This window comes from Arvicola amphibius, chromosome 6, assembly GCF_903992535.2.
Source record: "Arvicola amphibius chromosome 6, mArvAmp1.2, whole genome shotgun sequence".
NCBI lineage: Eukaryota > Metazoa > Chordata > Mammalia > Rodentia > Cricetidae > Arvicola > Arvicola amphibius.
In genome coordinates this window covers 73,202,164-73,213,069 of record NC_052052.2, presented here as the reverse complement: position 1 = coordinate 73,213,069, position 10,906 = coordinate 73,202,164, and the positions used below count along the sequence as shown (strand labels likewise).

At 36.2% G+C, this 10,906-nt stretch overlaps 1 pseudogene; it reads left to right on the top strand.

The window, feature by feature from the left end:
* Positions 1-9,378: 9,378 nt before the first annotated feature.
* On the top strand, positions 9,379-10,451 carry LOC119817424 (annotated as a pseudogene).
* Positions 10,452-10,906: the final 455 nt, after the last annotated feature.

Below are 10,906 nucleotides of genomic sequence, written 5' to 3'. Positions count from 1 at the left end.
TGGGGGAGAAAGGAAAAAGAATATAGACAGTTATAAAAAGAAACAAAGTCTTTAAGAAGACAGCAAAATAATATAAAAGAATACAGACAGTCAAAGATTCAAGGAGTAATGAAAAATCAGCTACATAAAGATGAAAAATATTCAAAGAGCCTGGATAATGCATATTATTGTGCTTTCTTTGAAATTTGCTTGACTGTAGAAAGACATTTGATTCTGAGGACTGCTAAGTTAAACCAACATAAAGGTATCTAGACTTCAAAATTTTGGTCTAAGACTATGTTGTTTTGGAAAAGAAGTTCTACTTTTATTTCCACAGAAGATAAGAACATGTGGATTCCTTTAAGGCTAATGTGGTTTGGTGGAACAAGATCCACTGAAAGGTCTCCATTAACCCTAAAAATACTCCACACATAAAACAACAGAAAGATGTTTGGAGAAAACTACACCCAAATTCTCAAATATATTGTTTATAAATGTTTGTTTTGTTTTCATTTAAATGGGGTCAATTATAAATGATTAATAGTCACAGCCAATTTCTAAAAAAAACCCCAAAATCAAAAAAATGGTGATTTGATATAGAGATGTATATTTTAAATTGGTATGAATCTTGGTGTATTAATACAAATTTAGGGTTAATTTTGTTATACTGTATATACATATTTCTGCTCTTATTTAAAGTATTTTGTTTGCACAGTTCATTTATAATATAATGTATAATTAAGATTATACATTAATCTTAATTAGTAGATAATCATAAATAACAGTCAAACTGTAGTCATATTAGTTAGGTTTTTGAGATGTACAGAGATATATTTCAGTTGGATAGATAATCTTCATATTTTTGAAAGAATTACAGAATATGTTTTAGGAACTTAGACTTTTCTCATTAGTGAGACATGCCTGCTTCTTGAAGCACACATTACTTTACAGAAGTTGACGAGCATTGAAGAAACTTGTTATGGAATTTGCCTTCAATGTGACAAGACTAGCCATTTTGGCAAAAAAAAAAAACTGTTCTTACCTGGACTGTTTCATGGTACACTGTATAAACTGGGCATGCAGGACCCACAGAAAAATGACTGCTGAACTGGCCTAATGAAGGTGAGATAGTCCGAAAGGGTTCCTACTTCACAGAAGACACTGCCAGACATTCTGCAGGATACAGAAGAAAGTGACCAACAAACTACCAATATAGGCAAAACTATCTTTCAAATTTTCTGCTTCATTGAAAATTCTGCCAGATACTATGGTTCTGTAGGCTGCAGTTGGATGCCACAATGCTACAGAACTTTGGATGACTGCAAGATATCTCTGACAATTCTAGTTGACTACAATGAACTTCCTGTTTACTTATGTAATATTATATCCCTCTGCGGTTTTTCAAGAGTTGAAGAAACATAATTACATCCTTCCATAGTTATGGTAAAAGATAAATTAGACATAAAACTTTAGACAGGCGAGATGATTAAGGATATTTTCCTTAATTTGTCAAATGTAAATGGACTAAATATTGTAACTATAATTCTTACATGATGGCTATTTTGTAATTTTCCTATGTTAAAGTTAAAACATTCCTCTTTACGTAGGCAGAAAAAAGGAGATGATGTGAGATTCCCCTTTGTATGCTATCAATATGTTTAATACCATTGAGTAATAAAAACAAGCTTTGGCCTATGGCAGGGCAGAATATATATATATATATATATATATATATATATATATATATCCTTACTTTCCTCTCTTCCTTGCTTCTTCCTCACTTCCTCTTGCTTTTACACTCTTAGAATGTTCATACATGTCATACTACTGGCAGTCCTTTTTAGTTAAAGAAATGGAAGACCCTTGCCAAATTATATGAGTTTAGAAGTAGATTCTTCAACCTCAATAAGGCTTCAAAAACTGAAATCATGTCTGTAAGGCTTAGTGCAACCTCATAATAAGTCATGAGTAAGTATATATATATATATACATATATATATATATATATATATATGGAGAGAGAGAGAGAGAGAGAGAGAGAGAGAGAGAGAGAGAGAGAGATAGTAGGTCAAGTCACAGAGATGCCATTTAGCTGCCTAAAGAGACAGATACTGGACCTTTAGCAGTAAGTCAAAGCCTCATGATGATAAATAGATTAATAGAAATCAGTAAATTCAAGATGTAGGAGCAAGCCAGAAATTGTCCTGAGTCACTGGCTTAACAGTGTTGCAATTATTTGTGATTTTTTGGGGTCTGAACTGTAGGAAATGAATGAGAAGTCTCTGTATACACTACTTGAGAATGATATTAGGAAAGATGGTATATTAAGATCCAGAATATTTGTAGATTGGTATACATATGTGAAAATTTAAACACTTATGGATATTTGAGACTTGTTAATTGTACTAGAATTAATATAGATTTGGACTTTTTAGTATTTTATTCCAAGTACATTGGTTATATAAGGATAATGGTCATTAATAAGTAAATATTTGGGTATGGATGTCTGCATGACTGAATGAGTAGGACAGTTATACACTTCTGGAGCCTTTTTGCCCAAAGGGCCTGAGTGTGGTATTTGATCAGAATCTACACTTTTGCTTGCTTCTTTCTCTTCTCTAACCTGTGTCTTACACTCTCCTCTTGGTTTCTCTTATGATCACCTGTTAGTGGGTCAACTGTAAGTTCAGGGCCTGTACCTTCAAGAAAATTCTACCTTTGAGGAAGTCTATTTTTCCACTAAGCTTTAAACTGTAAGAACTTTATTTGTAATGTGTGATTCTAAAGAGCTTAGATTTCCTGTTCGACAGGTGTGGTTGGCAAACTGTGGTCCACAGAAATGTTTCAACATGATACATTTAAAAGTATAGCTAAACAGGAACGGTGGTGGAGACTTCCGAGCAATGTGATACAGTCTCTTGATAAAGAGAAATGCAGTATGTTAGGTGGTTCATTTACGTGACTTTTCTTCTGCTATAGTATTTCTGCAAATAATTAAGTTGGTTTTAGCTTTCTTTTTTCTTAAGGAAATGTTATAGATTATGATTTGGTCATGTTATTCCCAAACTGAATTTTTGATTGTCATCTAATTTATCTAACCAGTGTGTCTTGGCTTGCTATGACTTACCAAAAATATCCATGTTTATTTCTTATTTTCTGCCTAGCATTACTTCAAAGTTTAGTCTGTTAAAACAACAAGAATGTATTATTTTACAAAGATTCTGATATTTGAAATCTTGGACCTATTTGACAGTGTGACTCTAACTCATGACTTATTATGAGGTTGCACTAAGCCTTACAGACATGATTTCAGTTTTTGAAGTCTTATTGAGGTTGAAGAATCTACTTCTAAACTCATATAACTTGGCAAGGGTCTTCCATTCCTTTAACTAAGAAGGACTGCCAGTGGTATGACATGTATGAACATTCTAAGAGTGTAAAAGCAAGAGGAAGTGAGGATGAAGCAAGGAAGAGAGGAAAGTAAGGATGAAAAGAGAAAGGGGAAGATAGAGAAAAAGAGGGGGAGGGAGGAAGGGTAAAGGGAGGAAGACAACATCTTTCCAAGATAAAACTACAATATTTTAACTGTTAGTCTACAGCAGTTTGGTTGTTCAATGAACGTGCTGTAAAATCCTCATCCAGAGGCTTGTTTCCCACCACAGTGCTATTGGGAGTTCATAGAACTTGTGAGTGCTACAACTTAGTTGGAAGACATTAGGTTAAAGGGAGTATACCTTCAAAAGGAATTATGAAAGCTAGTCTATATTATTATCACTCTTTGTTTTGAGGTGACACATTTCACATCCACATAAATTCTCACCTTTATTGCTGTCATTACAACTGAACCCTCCCAAACTGTGGACCAAACAGCTTTTTTTCTCATTAAAACTTCTTTATAACCTGGTGTAGTTACACATATCTAGCTGATATATAACTCAGTGAAAGACATTGTCATGACTTCTACTATGTAGTGTCTACTGGAAGTAAGTCACTAAGGCCAATTAATATTTACAAGGAGAACTGAGCCCCACTTATTGAGGGAAAGATGATTGGAAAATGTGGGTACATTATGTTAATCTATCAAATTAATAATCCCTACAGTGATTTGAATAAGCTGGTTTACTTTTATGTAACAGATATTTAAACAATATTTTAAATAACATATTATTTACTAGTCTTGGGACTTCAAATGAAAATAGTGAACATGATAAAATTTCTATTCTGAAGATCTTCATGAGTCACAGGTATAGGGAATCATATTTATCCTATTACTGAAAAGGTAACATTTTGGAACAGAGGCTCTGAAGTGTGTAGAAATAGATAGCACTGTAAAGCTTTCTAAATACACTAACACAATATCCCCTCCCAAAGACATTGAGTAAAACTCTGTGAGTTGGTATGATGTGTAAACATCTACAACTTAAATTATTTCCAGTTAAAAGAATTATTAAGTTAAACATTTTTAACTTAATTTAATTTGAATTTATTTGTAAATAGAACCTGTAGCAATAATTTTAGTATAGGAGATGCATTTGGAGACATTTTTAAATGCCATGGAAAGAATGGGAAAATAAGGTAGGGTAGGCAAGAAAGCTAATGCAGGTGGCACTGGCAAGCAATTTACTACTAGGATAGCAAACTGTGATCATTATTACTGCTCATCAACTTGACAGAATCTAGAATCAACTAGTAGAAAAAGTCAGGATATGTCAGTGAGTGATCTTTAAATATTGGGTAATGAGGTCAAAATACTCACTCTCTGTCTATGGTACTCTTCCATGGGCTGGGATGCTAGGCTAAATGAAAATCAGGAAGTGAAGGACTAAAAGGATTGCTCAGTGGCTAAACATTTGTTTTACTTTTATGGAGAAACTGAGTTTAGTTCCTAGCACACACATTGGGTGCTCACAATCATCTATAATGACCTCCATTGTCACTGCACAGAATTGCACAGACAGTCACACACACACAATTAAATAAAAATTTGAATAAATCTAAAAAATATCAAAGAAAGAAAGGATGGAAGAAAGAAAAAAGAAAGAAAGAGAAAGGAGAACATGAGCTATGCTCAGCACTCATTATTCTTCTCTTCCTGACTGTGGATATGTTGTGGTCAGCTGCTTCCTTCTTCTGCTGTCATACAATCATACCTTCTTGGGTGATCCTTTCTCAATTGTGAGTCAAAGCTAAACCTCTCTTTCCTTCATTTTTATTGTAAGATACTTTCTAATAGCAATAGTTACTAGTGGAGACACTGTGGATGTATATCATGCTTTAGCATTATACCGCTTCTAAAGCTACTGCCAGAGCTCTGAGAAGTGAAGAATCTGTCCACAATGTTTGTCAATCATCACGTAAAGGGGTCACTACTTGGCAGTCAAAGTATCTGTATCTAGGAGCATTTAGGCCAGACAATTGGTGAATATGTAGGTCCAAAGATGCTAAAAAGGCACAGAGAGTACTTTCTCAGCTCTTTGGCATTTTTAAATAAACCTCTAGCATGGTTTCACTAATAAGTTCTCTTTAGAGTAAATGAAATAATTAAATTATATAAAACACTGAGTATAAAAATATCTAGGGTAGTGAATAAAACATTGTATGTAGCTTTGAAATTTTATGAACATTTGGATATAAAAATACATCAGGACACTTAAGCAAAGTACTGATACTATAAAATTTGCAGTAAGTTCCAGTAATCAGTCAAATTTTGTGCTCTTGAGAGAAAAAGGAAATAAACAGAAAATTGAGGCATATTTAGACCAGCCATACTTAGATTTCTGAGGATCAGGGTCCAAATATTAGCAATATTTGTTGTTTAAAAATACAAAAATGACCTAACCAATCTAATTTTGTGTGTAAAGTGGCAAAAATTTCTACTACACTACATAGTAGGTATCTGAAAGTTGTAGAATTAACATTTGAAAGGAAGAACAGAATTATTGGTCTCTAAGAATCTCTATTCTGGAAAAGATCTTCACCAACCCCACATCAGACAAAGGACTGATTTCCAAAATATGTAAAGAACTCAAGAAATTAGACATCAATATTCTAAATAACCCAATTAAAAATCGGTACAGAACTAAACAGAGAATTCTCAAGAGAAGAATCTCAAATGGCCTAAAGACCTTTAAGAAAATGTTCAAAATCCTTAACCATTAGGGAAATGCAAATCAAATCAACTCTGAGATACCATCTTTCACCTGCCAGAATGGCTAAGATCAAAAACACAAATGAGAACTTATTCTGGAGAGGATGTTGACTAATAGGAACACTCATCTATTGCCGGTGGGAATGTAAACTTGTACAATTACTTTGGAAATCAGTATTGCAATTTCTCAGAAAATTGGGAATCAACCTACCTCAGGATCAAGCAATACCACTCTTGGGCATACACCAAAAATATGCTCAATCATACTACAAACACATTTGTTCAACGATGGTCATAGTAGCATTATTTGTAATAGCCAGAAAATGGAAACAACCTAGATATCCCTCAATAGAGAAGGGATAAAGAAAATTTGGCACATCTACACATTAGACTACTACTCAGCAGTAAAAAGCAATGGCATCATGAATTTTACATGCAAATGGATGGAACAAGAAATGAGTATCCTGAGTGAGGTAATCCAGACCACAAAATATGAATATCGTATGTACTCACTCATAAATGGATTCCAGCTATAAACAAAGGATATTGAGTTTATAGTCTGTGCTCCTAGAGAAGTTGAGTAATAAGATGAACTCTAAGAAAAACATATATAGATCCACCTGGAAAGTCAAAACAGACAAGACTACCTGACAAAATTGGGAGCATGGGGGTGGAGGAAAAAGAGAGGTTGGAAGGGTAAGAGGAAGGAGTGCTGTGAGACAATTGTCTATATTCTGTTAATTATGTTTTAAATACATGCTTATTGGTCAGTAGCCAGGCAGGAAGTATAGGCAGGACAACCAGACAGGAAGTAGAATCAGGTCAAGGAGAACAGGAGAATTCTGGGAAAGATGAAGTCCATTCTTCCCCAGTCCTATCCCAACCACAGAAGGAGGAAGCTGTGATTGCCCCACTGAAAAAGATACCAAGCCACGAGGTTAACATAGATAGGAATAATGGGTTAATATAAGTTATAAGAGTTAATAAGAAGCCTGAGCTAATGGGCCAATCAGTTTATCATTAATAAAGACCTCTCTGTTATTTCTTTGGAGATAAAAAGCTATAGGACCTGGTAGAAGGACAGAAAGCAGGGAGGACAGAAACCCAGACAACAAATGTCACCAACATGTGGACAACTGTATCCACATTTTCTCAGGTGGGCTCTGCTTGCTAGAGGCAAGCACTCTCATTTAAGAGTGGCTTCCTGACTCAGCTTTAGCTGCAAAACCTTGCAGCTCTTTTAAGAGGTTCTGCCATGAAACACTTAAATGGTGTTGATGAAAAGCTAATCACATGCTTTTTGGTTTTCAGCCATAGCAGGAAAAAAGCCATGCTGTTTTAAAATGCCAGCTTTCTGGGCCATACTGTCACTGCAAACTCTGACTCTTTGAGGCAGGAGATCCAGCTACAGAGCATTTGACTGTGGTTTGCGACTACACTGCTGCAGCTTGCTTGCTGGCAGGGACCCTGAAATGCTATAGAGTTGTGGCAATAAATGTGGCTACAGCCGGTACCTCCATGATGAGCCTAGAATGTCAGAAAGCTAAAGAATGGGCTGGATCTATCCATCAAATCCACAGCTTTAATCCTCTCCATATTGCTTAGCAAATTAAAGACTCACATTGCCAGAAAATGAGAGATATACAGTAAAGAGAGATTCAAAGATGAAGAAAACCTCTAAATGGTTTACAGTGTGTTAAAAATATTTGCAAGCTTGGGAGAGTGAAGAAAAAGGTTAAAGTCCTTTAAATAGAAAAGAAAGAGAGTAGTTGGGTATGGTGGTACACACCTTTAATCCCAACACTTGGGAGACAGAGGTAGGCAGACCTCTATGAGTTCAAGGTGTGGTGGTGGATACCTTTAATCCCAACACTAGGAAGCCAGAGGCAGACAGACCTTTGTGAGATCAAGGTGTGGTGGAATACACCTTTAATCCCAGCACTTGGGAAGCAGAGGCAGGCAGATCTCTATGAGTTCAAGAACAGCCTGGTCTACAGAGTGAGTTCCAGGACAAAGATACACAGAAAACCTGTCTCAAAAAGCCAAAAAGCAAAGATATAAGAAATAGAGGCTAAAAGAAAGCCTCATAAAGATGAAAAATACAGTCTGTATACTGTATATTATTATGTTCTCTTTGAATTGTTTGAGTGCTGAGGAAGGGGCAACAGCTGCTAAAAGTTATTTGTTTATAAATGCTGCTGAATTAATTGAAAATACCTTGATTTCAAAATTTAAGTCAAAAGGTATGTTACCTTGGAGAAGAGGATTTTCTTTTGTTTTCACAGGAAATGAGAGGCTGTGGGATTCATTCTGAGTTAAGAAAAATCAGATTTGATCAAGAAAGACCACCTGAGAATTTCCAGTAGGAACAAGTGGCCCTGATGTCTGAGTTCTACATCCAGAACAGATTCAAGATTGCTGCCTGAGATGATCAAGCCTCACAGGATACTTCAGTAAGGACTTGATCATAATTCTAAATTTTCCTTGGGTCCCCATAAGATTATCAGTGACCCCAACCAGCAGGAAGTAGCCTGGAAAACTATGCCCACATTTTCCCACAATGGACTATGGATGTTCTTGGCTTTTTTTAAGAGGGGGAAGTGGTGTGAGAAAATTGTCTATATTCTGTTAATTATGTTTTAAATTAATGCTTATTGGTCAGTAGCCAGGCAGGAAGTATAGGTGGGACAACCAGACAGGAAGTAGAGGCAGGTCAAGGAGAACAGGAGAATTCTGGGTAGGAGGAAGCCCATTCCTCCCCAGTTCTGTCCCAACAACAGAAGAAGGAAGATATAATTACCCTACTGAAAAAGGTACTGAGCCATGTGGCTAACATAGATAAGAATAATGGGTTAATATAAGTTATAAGAGTTAATAAGAAGCCTTAGCTAATCAATCAATTTATCAATAATATAGACCTCTGTGTTATTTATTCAGGGCTAAACAGCTGTGGGACCTGGTGGGAGGACAGAAACAGACAACAGGAACCTGTATGGTTCCCAGGCAGGACAGAAACTCAGACAACAGGAAGGGAGAAGAGGGGTGAGGAGTAATTGAGGGAATGGGATAGTTGAGATGGAGGAAGGACAGAGATGAGAGCAAGGAAAAATATATCTTGATTAAAGGAACCATTATGCAGTTATCAAGAAACCTGGATATAGGCGAGACCTGCAAATAAAGGCTAGAGCTGGGGCTGCAGAGGGAAGAGCGTGGGGTGGGGGGGCGCAGCCTCAGACTGAAAAGGGTGCAAGATGATCAACGAAGAGCCTCTTCCTAAAAAGGTCCGTCTGAGTGAAACAGATTTCAAAGTTATGGCATGGGATGAGTAAATTCTGAGATGGAAACAATATGAAGCATATGTTCAAGCTTTGGAGGGAAAGTACACAGATCTCAATTCAAACGATGTGACTGGATTAAGGGAATCTGAAGAAAAACTAAAGCAGCAAGATCAGGAGTCTGCACACAGAGAAAACATTCTTGTCCTGCGATTAGCAACCAAGAAACAGGAGATCAAGAGTGTACTACTCAAATCCAGTACCTCAAGCAAGTCCAGCAGCCTAGTGTTACCCAACTGAGATCAACAATGGTAGACCCCACCATCAACTTGTTTTTCCTAAAAATGGAAGGTGAACTGGAACAGACTAAAGACAAACTGGAACAAGCCCAAAATGAACTGAGTGCCTGGAAGTTTACACCTGATAGGTAAACAAATCATACTCCCCAGTCAAGACTTCCCTGACAGTCCTACCTCAAGAAAGCTGTGGTGGGACAGCCAAGTACTCGTTTCTACACCAAGACTCAGACTTTTTGAGCCAAAAAACCCACATTCTTATACTGCCCAGCTTGTAATGGTTAATGTAAAACTTACCAGATGAACCTTGTGTTTCAGCTTTTCTCTTCTCCTTCCCTTTGCTTCAGAGGCCTGATGCTGTCAGACTATTCTGAAGAAGAGGCCACCTCCAAAAAATTCCCCTTCTAGAACATGTAGACACTTAAGAAATGTTTCTGTTTGAAGAAAATAGAGGGGAAAACAGAAGTCTTAAGTCTGTGGCACACTGTGTCTTTAGATAGTTTGGAGGATTGAAAACCTAGAGGTTTTAAATCATGAATTGAACATATAAAATTCCAATAAAATGTATAAATGGAATATGCATCACTCTTAACCTTGAGCATAGTGACTTATAGACACTGTATATCAGTTTTGCCAATAAGACTGTGGACTTCATGATTGTTGAACTACTGGGTCAAAACTCAATGAGGCAATTCTGCCTTTAAAGGGTTTACTTTCTAAGAACCAACTTCTAATAGCCATGAGACAATCAAGCCACAGTTACCATTATAAGTAGAGCATATATTTATCCACTAGCTCTCAGCTTTATATTACATAATGGAGCCTTAAATATGTGGTTTTTATCAAGGGTTTGTTCTTTGAATGGTTGTAGAACTATAGATAACCTTACCTTAACTGAGGACTGTACAAACGTGAAAGTGTGGTCTTACTCTTCAGGTTTAAAACCGTTGGAAGCATTATAATCATTTGTTTTATAATTAGATTGTATAAAGTATTGGCTGTGATGAGACTCATGTTATTCAGTAAACCCTCATCTCATTCAGCAAGCACATGTTAAACAGCATTGTCATTGGTGCTAAATGGGGGAATGTGTTCTTTCATTGTATTTGGGCCTTTTGTATCTAATTCTTGATATTAAATTAAATGTGCCTTGAAACAAAAAAAGAAACCTGGATATAGAGAAATTTCCAAGAATCCACAATGATGAC